Genomic DNA, 19,516 nt, shown 5'->3' with positions numbered 1-19,516 from the left:
ATCGCTCATCGGTGACATGGGGGTCCATTCTCGATTATCGTTACTGCAGCAGTAACGATGTAGTTCGTCGCTCCTGCGGCAGCACACATCGCTCCGTGTGACGCCGCAGGAACGAGGAAGCTCGCCTTACCTGCCTCCCGGCCGCAATGCGGAACGAAGGAGGTGGGTGGGATGTTACGTCCCGCTCAGCTCCGCCCCTCCGCTGCTATTGGGTGGCCGCTCAGTGACGTCGCTGTGACGCCGCACGGACCGCCCCCTTAGAAAGGAGGCGGTTCGCCAGTCACAGCGACGTCGCCGGGCAGGTAAGTATGTGTGACGGGTCTGCGCGATGTTGTGCGGCACGGGCAGCGATTTGCCCGTGTCGCGCAACAGATGGTGGCGGGTACCCTCACTAGCGATATCGGGACCGATATCGCAGTGTGTAAAGTAGCCTTAAGGCTTTTAAAGTATGAAGATCTGTATAAAACGGATGAAACATAGAACATTCCAAGTCCACCTTAGTTTTAAAAAACGGATGAGAAAAAAATCGATGCAACATAGTTGTCAAATGGATAAAAATGTTTTATTTTTCCCTGTTGTAAAAATTGACATGGATGTGCAAATACATAAAAATCTGATAAAACTTGCAACAGAATAGAACATACTGTAAATATATTTTCAAAATGCAAATTTTACTGAACTTGTATTATTTATATTGAACATAAATTACTATTTATCAGTGTATAAAAAAGAAGGGATAAACCTCCATTATACATTGAAGATCAAAATTAGAGAACAATGTATGATCACTTTGTTTTTTCAGAAATAATGTAATCCACATTGATCAACATTTGAAGGTTCTTTTATAAGGGGTACACCATGCCACTAGAACAGTGTTTTACAAAAGATCCAAAGTTTATCAACATAAAACCTTTATTCTGCACAAAACGTGATGATCATAATTAAAGAACAACAATGGCTATAGTACAGAGAAAGATTATAACTAAATTTTCTGAAGGTAACAACAGACATCAATCAGTAGGAAATGTACAGGCCTTTGATTTAAATTATTTCAGCACATTTGTGGCAACAGAAGACTACTAGTCTCTCACACGGCCCTGGTGTGATTTTGGTCCACTCTTTTTCCAGTCTCTCCCACAATTCTTTGACTGTTGTGGATTTTTTTTGCCATAACTTTGTCACCAAGGATTTTCCAGAGGTTTTCTATTGGGTTTAGATCAAGACTCTGTGCTGGCCATTGCATTGTTTCAATGTTTTCTGTTTCAAGGAACTGCTTTACCCATTTTGCTATGTGACAGGGGCCATTGTCCTGAATGAAAATTGCTGGCAGATTGAGCATTGAACATAAGTAATGCGGGCGTCACACGAGACGATCTATCGTGCGATCTTTAAAACAATGCGGCACACCCATATTGTTGATACGATTTGCCAAGATCGAACATAGGTTGTTTACTAGGCGTCACACGTATACATCTCACCCACGACACAACAGCGATGGGCGATATATTGTTTGATCCTGCGGGTTGTGCAAACCCCGTTACACAGCATTCCTTAAAACAATTTCGGCTGCGACATAGGCGTATCTTTGTTCTCTGCATACACCCCACCGTGTCCTGGCCTCTCCCTCTACACGCCCAAAAGGTTTAAACTTGTCAATAGTGTGTATGTAATACGTTTCTTGATTGGTTGTGTGTGATATAAAAGGATGCATTTGCGAACACCTATCACAGCAGGGGAGGCGTGTACAATTCGTACAGCAGACACGCCCGGGTTGCTGATGACGGATGGCCAAACAACGTTGTTGGTCATTGGCAGGGTGTCACACAGAGCAATATGTCGTCTGCAAACTCCAAAGCAAGCAATTTTTTAAAAATGACCGACGTGTCAACGATACACAATTTTCATCCGATTTCAGATCGTTCAGAGTCGCTCGGAGGTGTCACACGCAACGACGTCGCAAACGATGCCGGATGTGCATCAAGAAAACCATGACCCTGACGACATATCGCACGATAGATCGTCTCGTGTGACGCCCACATAAGGAAACACTTGTTGTTGAAGAAGGTTCTGATACACACTTGTATTCACTTTGCTATGCAGCTGTATGAGAGGTCCAACTCCTGCTGCAGAAAACATTCTCCAAACCATGACACTTCCTCCACCACCTTTCACTGACTTCTTGACACACTTTGGGTTCAGTCTTTCCCAATGTTTCCTATCAGACCCAAATAAATTAAACTTATTTTCATCACTAAAATGAACTGTGGACCACTTCTCCTTTGTCCACACAACATGTTTCTCACTAAAAGTGAGTCTAGCCTTTTGATTATTTCTGCTAATGAGAGGTTTGGTCACTGCAGAGTGGGCTTTCTGTCCAAATGCTCTTAAACATTGTGACACTCAATGACGAGATATATCCATACCCTGTTCAGTGATAAACTGGCGAGCAATTCCAGCTGCAGTGTTGAAACAATTACCCATTGAGATTCTGCACATTATCCTGTCCTCCCTTGCGAGGGTGATGTGCCTTCTTGGGGGTCTTGCAAGAGTTTGTGATGTTGTAAAGAATCAATATTCTCGAAATCACAGACTTGAAACGACCAACTTCTCTTGCTAAGGCTGATATGATCACCCCTTTGGCCTTCATCTTTACAATCTGCTGCCGGAGGGTGTCAGTCAGTTTGGACCAGCACACCATTTTTGCAAAGTCAGGGCAAACTAAAAAGTTAGACTGGCAGTTAAATAGGGTTTGTCAGATAATTAAGGAAATTCTAACCAGGTGTCAGAATAACACCAATAACATACAGGTATCTGAAATTGTTCTCTAATTTTCATTTGCATTTCTATGCAGCTGAGACGCTCATGTCCGGCGAGCATGCCGGGTGATGCAATGCAGACCTGTGAGTCTGTGTGTGACTCTGGTCTAACATTTAGGAAATTGTGTGTTACTCTCTAATTTTGATCTCCACTTTATGTTAAGATGTAAACAATCTGGAAGTAATATGCAAATAAAACCTTGATTACATTTATTTAAACATAAAATAAAGAAGATTAAGATTTTTTAAACACTGTGATTTTAAATTGTTTTCCCATAAATCGACATTACTCGTGAAAATAGGAAACTTTATAACATTTCTTATTAAACAAATCTTCTTAAGGGCGCTTTACACGCAGCGACATTGCTAGCGATGTCGCTCGTGAAAGCACCTGCCCCCGTCGTTTGTGCGTCACGGGCAAATCGCTGCCCATGGTGCACAATATCGCTAGTACTCGTCACACATTCTTACCTTCCTAGTGACGTCGCTGTGGCCGGCGAACAGCCTCTTTTCTTAGGGGGCGGTTCGTGCGGCGTCACAGTGACGTCACACGGCAGGCGTCCAATAGAAGCGGAGGGACGGAGAGCAGCCGCATGAAAGTCACACCCACCTTGTTGCCGGAGGACGCAGGTACGGTGTTGTTCGTCATTCCCGGGGTGTCACACGTAGCAATGTGTGCTGCCTCAGGAACGACCAACAACCTGCATCCAAAAGCAGCAACCATATTTTGGAAATGGACGACGTGCCAACAATCAACGATTTGGTAAGTATTTTGCATCATTAGCGGTCGCTCGTACGTGTCAAACTCAACGACGTCGCTAACGAGGCTGGATGTGCGTCACGAATTACGTGACCCCCAACGACATCTCGTTAGCAATGTCGTTGCGTTTAACGGAGCCTTTAGACTTCTTGCTCCTCCTGGTCTGATTAATTCTCAGAATTTTCAGTGCACAGCTAAAATCTGTCTTCAGTGATTTTCTCATTACTGAGATAGAAGAGAATTGGTGTTCATAAAGTTCTATGGAGAATTGTAACTGTCGTTACATCTGCCTGTAGCACTTTCCCACTTCCTTCTCCATAGAATTTAAAAAGTACTTCTCCTTTCTTAGTGGTGTGAAAATCTGTCAAATAGCATAAGCTCACTTAGGAAATCCTTCGCCTAAGCTCTCTTGGTCCTGCCAGTCTTATTGTTTTATCTTGCAAAAATTTTGTACAGACCAGCTACAGTCAAGCACCATTGGTGAAACTTATGATCGGCTCCAACAGTTTCTCTTGCATGGTCGGCACACCATCCCCGCAGTAGAAGTCATCAATACCATCTGTATTTACCGAGTGAGTGTATGATGTCTGACCACATTCCTCGACACTAGCCAAAGTTTTTGAAATTCTGGAAACCTCCTATAACCTTATTTTGTAAATATAAGTATGACAACAGTAAGTTTGGCAATGTTACATGCTCTTTTATTATCAAATGCACTCTTAATGCAATATGTTCTTGACCTCAGCTTTACTAACAACCTATATTAAGACAAGTATACCACTCTCATACTTTTCCTATCAAATTTTTCTACCAAGAAAAAAGTGTACATAGAGTTTGGACTTTATTTAATTAGTGTGTGAAAGGCTAAAATGACTGTTGCAGCACTCACAGAAAGAGTGGTTAATGAGTACTGAATTATTGATCAGCCAAACATTGTCAGGTCACGCTGATCTTTTTTAGCTTGCTTCCACCTAATAACTAGAGCGCTTTAAAGCTTGTGCCTTTTTTTTTGTTTTCTCAGGAACATACAGTATGTATGAAAAGTTAAGATGACAGCAATAAAATACAGTATATATATATATATATATATATATATATATATATATATATATATATTACATTTGACATTGTGATGTGATCACTGGTGATGTGCACGAAGGGAGATATGTGTCGCTGCGACTGCTGCAATTAGTGATGTGAACCCGGATGTAGTACTCTAGCACATTAGGTGCTGAGAGGGTTAATTTGTATTACCTGGGCCGGGTTTGTTGTGGACAGCTAAAGAGATGGGTGGGATGGCTGTTCACCATATCTCCACCTCGGGGTGTGGTCCCAGAGTTAAAAGCCAGGCCTCTAGACACACTCATGGTCTTCTGTTTGGCTCTGTATGTTCCTGTGCTGGAGGGGAGGAAGTAGTGCTGTCTTTTAGTCAATGGATTGTGACTGATGCTAATAAACCAGCTGAAAATCGACACGTGAGGTGTTCCTGCATCCATCCCCTACTGCCGAGAGAGTGGCTCTACCACAACATCTATGATGAAACTCGCAACTTTCCTCAATATATATATTATGCTATAGAGAGATTCCCTTTAAAACCATGGGATCACAAATAAGAATTTATTTTGGGCAAGTGGTTGTAAAATGTAACAGAGCGACGTGTAAGTTTTAAACAGCTTTTCAAGTGATCCCTGGGCTCCATGACCTCTGAGATCTGGTGATATCATGTCAACTTCCAGTTGACCCGACATCACTGAGGTGGACCCCAGTCTCCCTGAGTGACTGGGCTGTGGGTGGAGTTTCACCACTCGTCATAGCCCAGCATTGCTCCTGGTTGCAGCACTCTGCAGCGAAGGAGAGTGCGTGTGAGATGCTGGGCTGTGACGAGCGGTGAAACGCCACCCACAGCCCAGTCACTCAGAGAGAATAGGGCCTGCCTCGGTGATGTCGGGTCAACTAGAAGTTGACGTGACATCCCTGGATCTCAGAGGTCACGGAGCTTGGGGGCCACTTCATGGGGATAAGCGGACCGCAATAGCACCGATCAGAGGCAGAATGTACTACACAAGGTATTTTGACAAAAGCCTTCCGTATGAGTTTTACAGTGATGTGGTCACTAATGGTGAGTAGTGAACCACCCCTTTAACACAGGCTGTACATGCACACTGAACAATCTGTAATAAATCAGCCAGTGTGCATAAGCTGCCTTTGTTTTTGGCAACGAGTCCTTTTTACACAGGAACATGCGCTGCCAAGAATGATGAACTTTTGTGCAAATCATCATTTCTCCTGAAGGACAAGCATTTTAGTTGTTCAGTGAGTGATCGGCACCTTGTTTAGACTGAATGGTTATAGTGAAGCGAGCTTTCCTAAGAACGCACATTCATGATAATAGTCAGTGTAAGTGACCTTTAGAGAGTTACTGCACTTTCAGGTAACATATCAGGATGTTCTGGCCTGTGTATGTAAGGGTGCCAGAGGCGGTAGTGTGAGTGAAGGGCTCTGCATCCGCACCCCAGCACCCTTCAGACAAAGAGGGGACTGTGGACATTTTACCTTGTCGCAGCGGTACTTCTTGGCCACAAGCCAGCTGTACATTGTCTAGCTCAGACTATGCGGTTCTATGTTTAGAGTTATTAAAGACAAACCCAAAACAGTTATAAACTCCACGTACTTTACTTGTAATACGTTTCAAACACCGTTTCAGTGCAATTGCAACAGATTTCACTTTTGATTTCTTACAGGGCACTGACATCTTAGTACAGACCGTCTCCTGCATTACGGTTGTAGACAAGATCACATTTGGTACCAAGGAGGATGGGGATGATTGGTGCATAGCTGTCCCTATGGTATTCAACCACATGGGTCAATGTGTGTCGCTGTGATTAGTGTAATCTGCACAGCTATTCTACTTTTTTGGGATAACTCCTCGAGTCTGTTCCCCAATGTCAGTGGCCATCAGTCAACACTGACACTGCACTGTTCACACTCGCCTGCATGGTGGGTGGGTCACTCTCTGGTCCCTCAAATTGCCTCCCAGGAGCATAAGCTACAATCCGGTCCCACTCACCTTTACTTCATCTTGTCTGTTACTTCTTTCTTGGTTTATACTACACACTCTATTGTCTCTCACCCAGGAAAACTCTCAACACTGCCCTTCACTTTGGGCCGGCTTCTCCAGTTAACTCTCTCAGCCCTGTAACTATACATGAGGTCTAAGCATACCTTTCCAACTAGGGAACCCAGGACTGGTAATGTGACGCCCCTGGACTATTCAGGTCATCACAGGGTACTGCACAACCTATCCTAACCATGCAGTATTCAACCCCTCATGGTTCTGGGTATCTATCCTGAAGCAGGAATAGGGCCGCGCACCTAGGGGGTCAGACAGGGAGGTGGGAGGTGTCAAGGTCAGTCAGTTGAGTGGTAGCCCTCGAGCTCTGAGGAGCTCTGATGAAACTGGGAGTTGGAGCTCCCAGGGGAGAGGAAAACTAGGTTGCAGATGGTGGTCTGGACCCAGAGGAGTCGGACCCCCGGTTGCAGGGGATTGAGGCTAGGTGCCTGGGACCTGTCGAGAAGGACAGTCAGCAGCCAGGTCCTATCATCGGTCCGGGACTGAAGGCACAACGGGGTACGCGGACCCTAGGTTGGGGAGAAGCTTCAGACAACTCGGCAATTAACCTGAGGACAACGGGCCTTTATGGACTGTTCCCACTAGCTACAGAATCGGGGGACTAGCGCAATGAGGGGGATAGGGCTTTCCAAGCTAGCAGCCCACTTAAATTCCAAGCGTGAGTCCTGAGAGCAGGCTCCTCCACTTAGCCACAGTGGGGAGCTTGGCCCAGATAGCTCCAAGCTACCGGACCACAACGGATACTCTAAAATGTAGTGCAGGTTACAGACCACCAGCAGTGCTGGACCCGGACGAGCTCCCCTTGAGAGGCAGCGGCATTCAGAGACTTTGTTTACCCTGTTTTCAGCGTCTGCTTCATTGCTGAGTGAGTACCCGACTGACCCCTGAACTGTGTCCTCGCGTCACCATCCAGAGTCCCGGGGCCTACCACTACCCTTAGAGGGCAACGTCACCTAGCTGCGCCACTCCATCACCCCGGGTGCTCCCATTGGCAGCGGCGGTACTCCCAATTACAGCACACCACGGGTGGCGTCACGAACTACACCAAATCCCCTGTAAATACCCCCTTCACATTTGAGAGGGCCCCTAAGCCTCCAGGTCCGGAGACCTTCGAGCCATGAACGGACACTACCCCCAGATCCAAGTGGTTCGATCCGCTGCTGGGGCGGCACAGGTAACATCTAATGGCGGCTGATAGCACTGTGCTCATAGATACACACACAGGGAATTTAAACATATTACTACAACTAAACACATATATACACATTCCCATAAAAGCAATGACATCTTTAGGTGAGTGCAGGTCGCAGTCCACTCCTACATGTGTACATGAAGCCATCATATGGCTTTTATGACAGCAGCCATTCCTTTTTATGTTCTTTACCTCTTTCTCCCTCCTGCTGCTTACCCCTCTCATTAGACTTAAACAAAGGATGTAATTTGATCCCTAATGAATAAGACAGGTGTGTGATACTTGGTGCTTAGTTGATATATACAACTTTCTAATATAATTTGTGTTTGAATTTTAGTTTACATTGAGAGTCTGGAAACAGATGCATAGCTAGTTCTGCTCTTAGTGGAGATCTGAGTATAATTTATCCAATGTGATGTAATGCTCTGTAAGCTAAACACCATACATTGCAAATTAAAGCATTGTAGCAAACTAGCTGAGCAATAAATCTGCTGCTGATCCACATATCCAGTTTTAACTTACATAGCTCAAATGACCAAGTTGGACCATCGCGCACAGACTCTTGACCCAAACTCGACTGTATCATATATGCCTATGAAGCTGTCGAGTTTGGGACGAGACTTGCAGCCTTTTTTGTGCATAATGGTCTGTACTTGGACCATGGCACACAAATGTGTAAATTCTGCCTAAGGATCATTGCCTAGATTGAATACAGCTAGATTTAACTCTCAGCTGAGAGCAGGACTAACAAGTTTTTTCAGCCTCTGGATGAGACAGAGTTATGAGTCCCCGTCAGCAAAAGAATAAAAAATGAGTAAAAGTTTTGTGGAGCTGAAATATATATCAGAAAGTTGAAAAACTTGACTAAGCTTCATTTATATCAAACCAGTAATTGAACAAACCTTTCTTAAATGCCCGAATCCCCCAAGTAAAATAAAAAAAACTGATACCCACTGGTTACTGTCACGAATCAGCCATTCACTACTGTGTAACAAGGGCACTGTGAGTGACAACTCAGCTGCCCAATAGATGGCAGGGATAGTCTGGGCTGTCAAGATTCTGAGTGACAGCAGAGCTGCTCAATTTGGGACTGGAGCAGGCTGGGCCATTCCCATGAAAATTAAGGATTTCCTTGTAGGCTTATCACAGGATGGGGCTGCTGGCTTTCTCCAGGTGTCACCCTTTATGGTGTTTACCTGGCTATATAGCTGGCTGGCAGTGGTCAGATAACTGCCAGCTGTAGCTTAAGCTTGGTGGTGTTTGCTTGCCTTGTTCTTGTGCTCAGTCTCTGATCAGTTGTTGGCTGACTTTTGACCTGTCTTTTGACTTCCCGCTTGCCTAGCCCATTTTTCTTTATCCACTACTTTCCTGGAATTCTGACCTCGGACCATGACCTGACTATAGCTTTGTCTTACCCATTTCGTTATTATGAGCCCTCCTGGTATCTGACCCCACACCACTTGACTACGCAGCCTCACCACTACACCCATGAGTAGTGACTGAGTGTCACAGTCCCATTCCAGCAGAGTTGGCTCCAGTACTCCCGTGAGATTGTTATGTCATGTATGTGCTGCACCCAATCAGTTTACAGGGGAAAAGATAGCCATGCTCATTTGAATAATATGGGCAAAACCTTCAATTTTGTTTGCGATGGTTTTCCAAATTTCAACTGAAAGTAGACGTCTCTAAGAAGAGATATATGGTCACCAGAAATGTAAGCCAGGTACTTACTTTCCTCCTCACATTCAGAGTAGGTTCATGCTAAGCCGATTTGAACATGCCTCTGGTTTGGGTGTGGAGGGGGGTCCTGCAGGGATAGCTGTCTGACAAACAATTAATTAGACTAATAAACAGATTGCAGTATGTTATAGTACTGTGGTACTCAACCTTTCTTAATTGAAGAGCCCCATTCAGCTCTAAAAGAGGTTCTAGAGCCACCTCCTCACCCCCTACCTCACCATAGTCACATCCTGTTTTGCCCTCTTAAACTAGCAACACGTAAAGCATCCATTACCAATATAATAACAAGTCGAAGCTTTCCACCAGAAATCACAGTGAGGCAGTATATGTACAATAAGCTGGTTCCCAGCTTTCCCTCCACTCAGTATTTGCGCATCAAGCATTCCCATCACAGTATAATTTCTAGCTTCAAGCACCTCCTCCTACTGGCAGTATCATACTATCTCCAAATTACTATGCTTAATTTATCTCTCTGCCGTAAAGTCAGTTTATGAGCATCCAGATTTGCTCTTCCTAGTAGGGCTATTCACAAAAGTCACCATCTAAAGACCCGCTTTTCATAGCTGTTTCTTATACCCGGCGGTAATGCACCAAGCTGGCAGACAGCTGCGAGCCACACATTATGGGCCCATGAGCCACGTGTGGCTCCAGAGCCATAGTTTGGAAGCCCTGCTATAGACTATATTAGATAGTTGCATGTATTACATATTGTTGATTGACAGCTAGACACAAGTTAGATTTATGAAAAATGTCCTTCTATGCGTATTCTTTGTATTCTTCAAGTAAATATATCTTCGTACCGTGTTAGCTAGTAGAGATAAAAAAATTGTTTAAAAGAACTGAAGTCCTCAGTGGTTGATACCTTTTAATGGCTAACTTAAAAGATGGTAATAATAGCAAGTTTTCGAGACTACTCAGGTCTCAGGCTCAGTATATTATAAAATCTGAAGAGTCACATATTTATACACAACAGGACATAGAATGGGGCCGTAAATAAGACAAGTTATGTGAAGCAGAACTATCACTATGGCAAGGGGGCAAACTGTTGTGGCCGTAAATATTGCAGCAGTTCGTAGATAAGCAGTGTGAAAGTTTTATTGTCCTTGGATTGGGGTCTGGTCCGGGCTGTGATGCCCCCTGATGGTATGAGGAGCACATCTCTTAATTGATGTAAAAAGACATAAATCCATGTGACACATTCATTCCTGGTCTGAATGTGTCAAAGGGCATCATAAGTTTGTACTCCCATAGACTTATGTCTCTCTGGGATTTGAAATTTAATTTCAGTACCAGCAATTTCATGTCCATGATTCTATGGTCTGGGTTACAAATATGTTTGGCCACAGGTACTGCACTATTCTATGTCCTGTTGTGTATAAATATGTGACTCTTCAGATTTTATAATATACTGAGCCTGAGACCTGAGTAGTCTCGAAAGCTTGCTATTATTAACATCTTTTCAGTTAGCCATTAAAAGGTATCAACTACTGAGGACTCAGTTCTTTTAAACAATTTTTGTATTCTTCAAAACATGTTCAGCCAAACGATGTCTTATTACACTATGCACTGTCAGACAAGATAATGAGGATTATAAATGATCACAGCAGATCCCACACTGGTGTGTCTGTTCTGTATATTTTCAGATTTAAAATCAGATTAGAAAAGCAACAGTACAGCTAGAATATGTGACTGTTAATATATTGATTAGGAGAGTAATAATGTGGAAAGAGAAGTGTTTGCTTTAACTGAGTGTAATTGGTTTACATGAATACAATCATGGTAATTTTTTTTATCCCTCCTTGTTGCTACTTCAGTACCGTGAAAAGCTATAAGATATAACCGTAACCCCTTCACCCCCGGATGATTTTCCGTTTGTTTGTTTTTTTACTTCCCTTCTTCTGAGAGCCGTAACTCTTTTATTTTTCCGTCAATCTTGCCATATGAGGGCTTGTTTTTTGCGGGACGAGCTGTACTTTTAAATGAAGCCATAAGTTTTACCATATAGTGTACTGGAAAACAGCAAAAAAATTTCAAGTGCAGAAAAACTGCAAAAAAAGTGTGATCGCACAATAGTTTTTGGGATATTTTATTCACCATGTTCACTATATGATAAAACTGATGTGTTTGTGTGATGTCTCAGGTCGGTACGAGTTTGTAGATACCAAATATGTATACTGTAGGCTTCCTTTTATCTAAGGGAGTAAAAAAAATTCACAAGTCTGTCCAAAAAAAGTGGTGCACTTTTTGCGCCATTTTCCGAAACTCAAGTTCTCATGTTTCAGGATTTATGGCTCAGTGATGGCTTATTTTTTGCGTATGAAGCTGACATTTTTAATGGTACCACTTTTGCGCAGATTCTACATTTTTTAGCGCCTTTTATTGCATTTTGCGTAAACTTTGTGGCAACGAAAAAAATCTTAATTTAGGCGCTTTGAATTTTTTTGCCGATACACCATTTACTGATCGGATTAATTAATTTTATATTTTGATAGATCGGGCATTTCTGAACGTGGCGATACCAAATATCTTGCACCTCACTTTAGTCTATACTCTACACTTACTAACGTCCCCAAACCGGTCCTTCCCTATGTCTTCATCACGTGCCTGGACCTTGCTTGCCCTCATCTCACTCCGGCTGGTGAGAAGGCTGGTGAGAACACTAGTTTCTCCACTGCAATAATCCAAGACAAGGTAAGGGAGACAGATAAAGGAAAAATGGACATAGAAAGGAAAATAGTCCAAAATCTTCCAATGCAGTTAAACACCACAACTGCAATAGTCATGACTCCTCAGCTTCTTCCAAAGACAGACTCCTTCCAAAGTGATAAGCCTAGAATGAGAATCTGTAACTGGCATCAGATGGTAACACATGAGACTTTTTATAGCGAATAGGTGTAGTCACAAAAGAACTGCACCTGAGATTAAGGCTACAAAGAACAGCCAGATAGGATAGAGTCCTTAACCCCTACAGCACTAAACGAAATAGATTCACTTATATACAAGTTGTAGACCTGCGCATAATAAGGAATTGTGAGTTTCTGGTCCCAGACTCACCAAAGGTCTACCCACAGCTCGACACACTCATGACAAAAGCATTTCCACTAAGTTTTTTATTCATTAAATGTATATATGTATGCATGTAATGTAATGTGACTGTATTAATATACTCATCTCCTGCTGCTTTCTCCTGTAACCAACACTGTTCTGCTCCTCTTCTCAGTGACATCACCCCTGAGAAGACTCTCCGGATCACACTGTGCTCTGCGTGATCCAGAAGTGACTTTTACAAGTAATCCTATGGAGTGTAAGGAGTGGACAAGTTCTCATAGCCTTACATTGTAAAAGAAACTTCCAGCTCACACATAGAGCATAGCGTGTTCTGGATAGTCTCAATTGCGGAGACGTCACTGAGTAGAGGAGAAGAGCAGCGCTGAATACCAGAGAGAGCAGCAGTAGGCAAGTATACTAATATACTTACACTATATTATATGCATATATACACAGATTTACTGCATACAAAACTTAATGGGAATGGTTTTTTAAATGAGCAAAGTTGTATAATATAATATTCTTGTGTTACAATGCTCTACACACACACACACACACACACACACACACACACACGTACAGTATATATATATATATACATATATATATATATACATATATTACAGATCAAAAGTTTGGACACACCTCATTCAAAGAGTTTTCTTCATTTTCATGACTCTGAAAATTTTAGATTCACATTGAAGGCATCAAAACTATGAATTAGCACATGTGGAATGAAATACTTAACAAAAAAGTGTGAAACAACTGGAAATAAGTCTTATATTCTAGGTTCTTCAAAGTAGCCATCTTTTTCTTTGATTACTGCTTTGCACACTCTTGGCATTCTCTTGATGAGCTTCAAGAGGTAGTCACCGGAAATGATTTTCCAACAGCCTTGAAGGAGTTCCCAGAGATGCTTAACACTTGTTGGCCCTTTTGCCTTCACTCTGCGGTTCAGCTCACCCCAAACCATCTCGATTGGGTTCAGGTCTGGTGACTGTGGAGGCCAGGTCAAATAGCCCTTACACAGCCTGGAGGTGTGTTTGGGGTCATTGTTCTGTTGTTGAAAAATAAATGATGGTCCAACTAAACGCAAACCGGATGGAATAGCATGCCGCTGCAAGATGCTGTGGTAGCCATGCTGGTTCAGTATGCCTTCAATTTTGAATAAATCCCCAACAGTGTTACCAGCAAAGCAACCCCACACCATCACACCTCTTCCTCCATGCTTCACGGTGGGAACCAGGCATGTGAGTCCATCCGTTCACCTTTTCTGCGTCGCACAAAGACACGGTGGTTGGATCTAGAGATCTCAAATTTGGACTCATCAGACCAAAGCACAGATTTCCACTGGTATAATGTCCATTCCTTGTGTTCTTTAGCCCAAACAAGTCTCTTCTGCTTGTTGCCTGTCCTTAGCAGTGGTTTCCTAGCAGCTATTTTACCATGAAAGCCAGCTGCACAAAGTCTCCTTTTAACAGTTGTTCTAGAGATGTGTCTGCTGCTAGATCTCTGTGTGGCATTGACCTGGTCTCTAATCTGAGCTGCTGTTAACCTACAATTTCTGAGGCTGGTGACTCGGATAAACTTATCATTCGCAGCAGAGGTTTTCCTTTCCTGGGGCGGTCCTCATGTGAGCCAGTTTCTTTGTAGCGTTTGATGGTCTTTGCCACTGCACTTGGGGACACTTTCAAAGTTTTCCCAATTTTTCGAACTGACTGACGTTCATTTCTTAAAGTAATGATGGCCACTCGTTTTTCTTTGCTTAGCTGCTTTTTTCTTGCCATAATACAAATTCTAACAGTCTATTCAGTAGGACTACTAGTTGTGTATCCACCAGACTTCTGCACAACACAACTGATGGTCCCTACCCCATTTATAAGGCAAGAATTCCCACTTATTAAACCTAACAGGGCACACCTGTGAAGTGAAAACCATTTCCGGTGACTACCTCTTGAAGCTCATCAAGAGAATGCCAAGAGTGTGCAAAGCAGTAATCAAAGCAAAAAGCTGACTACTTTGAAGAACCTAGAATATAAGACATATTTTCAGTAGTTTCACACTTTTTTGTTAAGTATTTCATTCCACACGGTTTAATTCATAGTTTTGATGCCTTCAATGTGAATCTACAATTCTCAGAGTCATGAAAATAAAGAAAACTCTTTGAATGAGAAGGTGTGCCTAAACTTTTGGTCTGTACTACATATATATATATATATATATATATATATATATATATATATATATATATGTATATATATATATATATATATATATTCAGTAGACAGGAATTCACTGATAAAAAGTCTAATTATGGCTATGAGCATATGGAGCATTTGAGCAGAAACTGAGCGGAAACTCAAAATGTTTAAGCAGTTTTGAGATTGCAAGAGTTTCTGTTCCAAAAACTCCTTGAAAAGCTCCATGTGCAACATGGTATAACATATTTTTCTACTCCCATGCCTATCGCAGTCTTATTAGTTTTTGTTGTTTTCTGGGGCACGTCTAACCAGCTTCAGCTACCCCAGGTTGGGCAATACTACCCTAATACATAATCATTGCTCTATTTGTAAGCTGAAGCGTTCTAATAATAAGTTCACAGGGAGTCCTGCAAAACCTGAAGATCAGCAGAACCAGGCATGAAACATGCTGTGCCTGCTGATAGGTTAAAAAAGACAACATTTGAAGTTTTTCTGCTTTTTCAAATTAGAATATTTACATTTCTCAATTCTAGTAATTTTATTTTTTATATATCATACCGTAGTTATTTTTAAATTTTTTAACTGTTGATTAACTATAACAAAACATTATTAAGGAAGGGTAAAGATTCAATGTCATTTATATACAGTTGAGGATGTAAGGGGGTGGGGCATTTTAAGGGTAGATTAAAGCTTCAAGAACTGTACGATTTTTAGGTTTTTTTGCAATTTGGGTTTTCCCTTTTTTCTATCAAGAGTCATATATTTTTTATATTTTCCATCAACAAAGTCATATGGGGACATTTTTTGTGGGTTGAGTTGTAGTTTTGAATGACATATACCGAAAAATGGGAAACAAGTGAAATGATGAAACATATTGGGCTCCGCTTTTACCAGCTAATTTTGCAGTAAAAATGACATGACAACCTTATCCTTCTGGTCAGTAAAATTATAACAATACCAAACATAGTAGTTGTTAAAACAAATTCTGAACTCTATAAAAAAAAACAGACCAAAAAACAGAATATTTTTTAGGCAGATTTAATGACCAAAAAAGACAATTCTGACATTTTAATTTAATTATTATTATTTAGTTTTTTTCATTTTGGCATTCAACTTATAGGACAAATATTGTTCTATTTTATTAGTATAGGCAATTACAGTCACAAAAATACTAAATATGTTAACGTTTTAAACTTTTTTACATTTTTCGATTTGCATTTAAGGAAAAGAGGGGGTGATTTAAATGTATATATTACTGTTTCTTTTTATACTCTTAAAAATATTCTGTAATTTTTAAGACCGTTTTTATTAATTTCCTAAGGGGACTTGAGCTTCTGATCCCTTGTTCAATACACAGCAATACTACAGTATCGCAGTGTATTGAGAAATTGCCAATCTCAGAGTTATGTTGCAGACACTGCATCAGAAGAGTTTAAAAGGTCACTCTCACGTTTGACAGTGGCATTCAGGGGGTTAACCTGCTGCCATTAGATCAATCAGTCACTAGAGTCGGCTATGTTAGAGCGGGCGCTCGTGCGTCACAGATTGGGCATAGTTCCCGAGCTTGCTCTATGCAGTGAGGGCATACAGCTACCGTATTTGTGCCGTCACCCAATAGGTTTAGGGCGATGTTCTCAGCCTGAATTTATAGACCTGATGGAATTATTTACAGTATTTATTCTAGATTCATTTTACATGACTTACTGTATTATAATGATCATTTTTATTTCTATAGTGCCGACATAGGCACCTTACGCTTCAGAGTGGGTGTCTGTAAATGTTGTTAAAGGTACATACTTTATTGGCTAAAAGGGATTTCTTAGGCTGCTTTCACATCAGCGTTTTTTTGTCTGTTGTTAAAATTCAGCAAACCGCATTTGACCGTATCCTGTGCATTGAAAGTGCACTGCATACATCCGCAATTCACTGGACATTATTTTACCGGATCACAGGTACAAGAGAGGGAGACCGCAAAACAACGAATCCAGTGTATGACACACGCAGCCGTATGTGACCGCATCTTGCCACGATTCCATTGAAAATCAATTCAAATGACAACGCATTTCTAAAAAAAAATCCGGTTTTGCGGCAAAGAATCCACGTTAAAAAAACGCTGATGTGAAAGCAGCCTTATAAAGATTTCTTTATAAAGATTAAGTCAAACTCTGTTGTCAAAATCGAATAAGTAACTAAAAATGTGTCCATCTTTTCCTTTCCACATACTTCAATAAGAGCTCCAATTTCTCATGATACAATTTACATACATAGATGCATAGGTTGAAAAAAGACCTAGGTCCATCTAGTTCAATGTAGCATAAACATTTTTTAAAGCTGGTTATCTCGCGCCAAACATCTTGGGATAGTTCAAGCCAAAAGGAAAAGTATATATATTTAATTTATATATATATATATATTTCTCAAATTCAGAGCTCATTTCTTAGTTTTGTTTGAGTCACTGACGGGCTCATAAAAATGAGTTTGGGTTAACATAGAAATTTGGTCTAACTGCTAAAGCAGCGGAAATAGATCAGCACTCATGGTAATATAGCCTAAAAAGGATGTATCATCCTGTTAAGCTGAGATCAAGGATACTGCTCCATTTTTAAGAACAAAATTGAAATTATACATTGGTTCTTAAATAAATCAGTCGACTTTCTTAACAGCAGTCTTAAGACATGTTATATGCCAGTATAAATGTTTATTTCTTGCTATATAAAGATAACTGAACACAAATGTACAGGCTGAAAGATAATCTAGGCAAATACTAAAGCTATGACGAGCTTTCTCTTGCCAATACATCCTGTCCTTATTTGTACAGAGATGTAAGAATACATTGTCATGGCCCGATTGTGATTAAAAAGGAAAGGAATAAACATTGCATAACACAAAAAGCTCTGCACTTATTTATGCTAGCGACAGAAGTTGTACGGTGGAAGAGGTATTGTGATTCAGCCTACTATTGAAACAGACGATACCTTCTAAAGCATATGTAATGTTGAGTATTAGCAGAATCCATGGGTGCCCAGGATAAATCCCGCGTTGGGTCAGTGCACAAACAATTGATGTGATTACCTGTATGCCACTTTTGCGAGAGCCTGCTGCTGGGATGGCTGCAATGTCACACACTGGTTCTTACTGGTTGCACTTCTAAAGCAGCTGCTATAATTCCATCCTAAGGCATCCCAGAAGAGCACCATAAATAACATAATCGTATGGGGGTGGGACCTGTAGGCAGATCATTTCGACAGCGTTCGTGAACTTGTCTCCCAGAAAGAAAAAAAAAAACTTTCTCTACACTCTTTATTGTCAATCAAGGGCATAATAATTTCCCAAACCTGGAATACAAACAAGCAGCTGTATACAAAGTAAGCAATTGGACACTGCATAGGTAATATAGTAGGGTAATTTATAATCAGCTAAACTAATTAACTACTAAAAATTTACTTTATCTGGACATTTCATGGGGTTATACAAAACTTGCATTGACACATGAATAAAGAAAACTGCAAAATTATCAAGTTTGTTTTTTACAACAGTACTTTTGTTATTAGGACATTTTTGGTTGCCCACCTTAAAGAGGATGTCCACTACTTTTACATTGATGGCCTTTCATTAGGATAGATCATTAATGTGTAATCGACCGGGTCCGACACCTCACACCGCCGCCAATCAGCTGTTTTCTATGCCGACAGTTGTAATAGGCAGCCAGAAAGACTCAGTTACAGAGCTGCCCCGTCTTCTGATAGTGGCCGGGTACTGCACATCCACCTCCCATTCAAATTAATAGGAGGCAGGTGTGCAGTACCCGCCCGTGGCTGCTGTCATAAGACAGGGCAGCTTCGGAACTGAGGATTTCCGGCTGGCTTCTACCACCACCATCACTACCAAGAACAGCTGATCGGCAGGGGTTCTGGCCATTCAACATTGTTAAATATAAACAACTCACTCCTAGATCCAGTGAAAAATTATTTTTTATTATTTAGTGCTCAGTGTAGTTAGACGTTGCGGCCCAAACATGGCCTTCATCAGTAAAATATCTCACTTCTAAAATGTGCAGTTGTGGGAACGCTGGCAAGTAAACAGCTATAGTCTGCAGTTTTCACACTAAAGAATTATGCAGTTGTAGTAGCGCAAATGAGGGTACTCAGAGACTTGTCACTGCTGCATTATGTGGTTGAAAATAGCGCTATTCAGGGAGCTTCTGTAATAACAGCCTGTGAGTAGCAGTATGCACTGCTGTATGTCAGGATGTCCACTAACTCGTACCTGTCACCTGTTCCCTGCTGTACCTTCTTCACCAGTCTGTCCAGTCTGCCTCAGCGGACCTGCATGCGCCATCCAGCACTAATGACTCTGCCAGTCTGTCCTGCCATACTGTCTGTCTCAGCCATACCGGCTGCATTTGCCCCAGGGGTCAAATGTCACAGTTCCGGACACTGCCTTGGGAGTGACACCCGGCGTCTACTCGGAAGGCGCTTAGTCAAGCCCCTCCTATGTCTGGATGAGCCGGGTCAACTTCCGCTCGCCACCTCACCACCAGCGGGCGTTATAGCTGTAAACAAAAGACAAGTGTTAATATGTTAAGAATGCAAATTTTAATAGGCAGTTAATTGCAAAAGTGCTTCTATT

General features: G+C 41.7%; 1 protein-coding gene across 1 annotated transcript in view; it reads right to left on the bottom strand.

The window, feature by feature from the left end:
* The window catches only part of SLC20A2 (solute carrier family 20 member 2), a 122,614-nt gene extending 104,553 nt beyond the window's left edge, over positions 1–18,061 (bottom strand). The window contains exon 1 of the mRNA XM_075352429.1: positions 17,960–18,061. The gene's annotated coding sequence lies outside the window, so the exon portion shown is untranslated. The remainder of the gene's footprint in view (positions 1–17,959) is intronic.
* Positions 18,062–19,516: the final 1,455 nt, after the last annotated feature.

This window comes from Anomaloglossus baeobatrachus, chromosome 1 (genome assembly GCF_048569485.1).
Source record: "Anomaloglossus baeobatrachus isolate aAnoBae1 chromosome 1, aAnoBae1.hap1, whole genome shotgun sequence".
NCBI lineage: Eukaryota > Metazoa > Chordata > Amphibia > Anura > Aromobatidae > Anomaloglossus > Anomaloglossus baeobatrachus.
The sequence above is the reverse complement of the archived record's forward strand: the minus strand, read 5'-3'. Positions and strand labels throughout refer to the sequence as shown.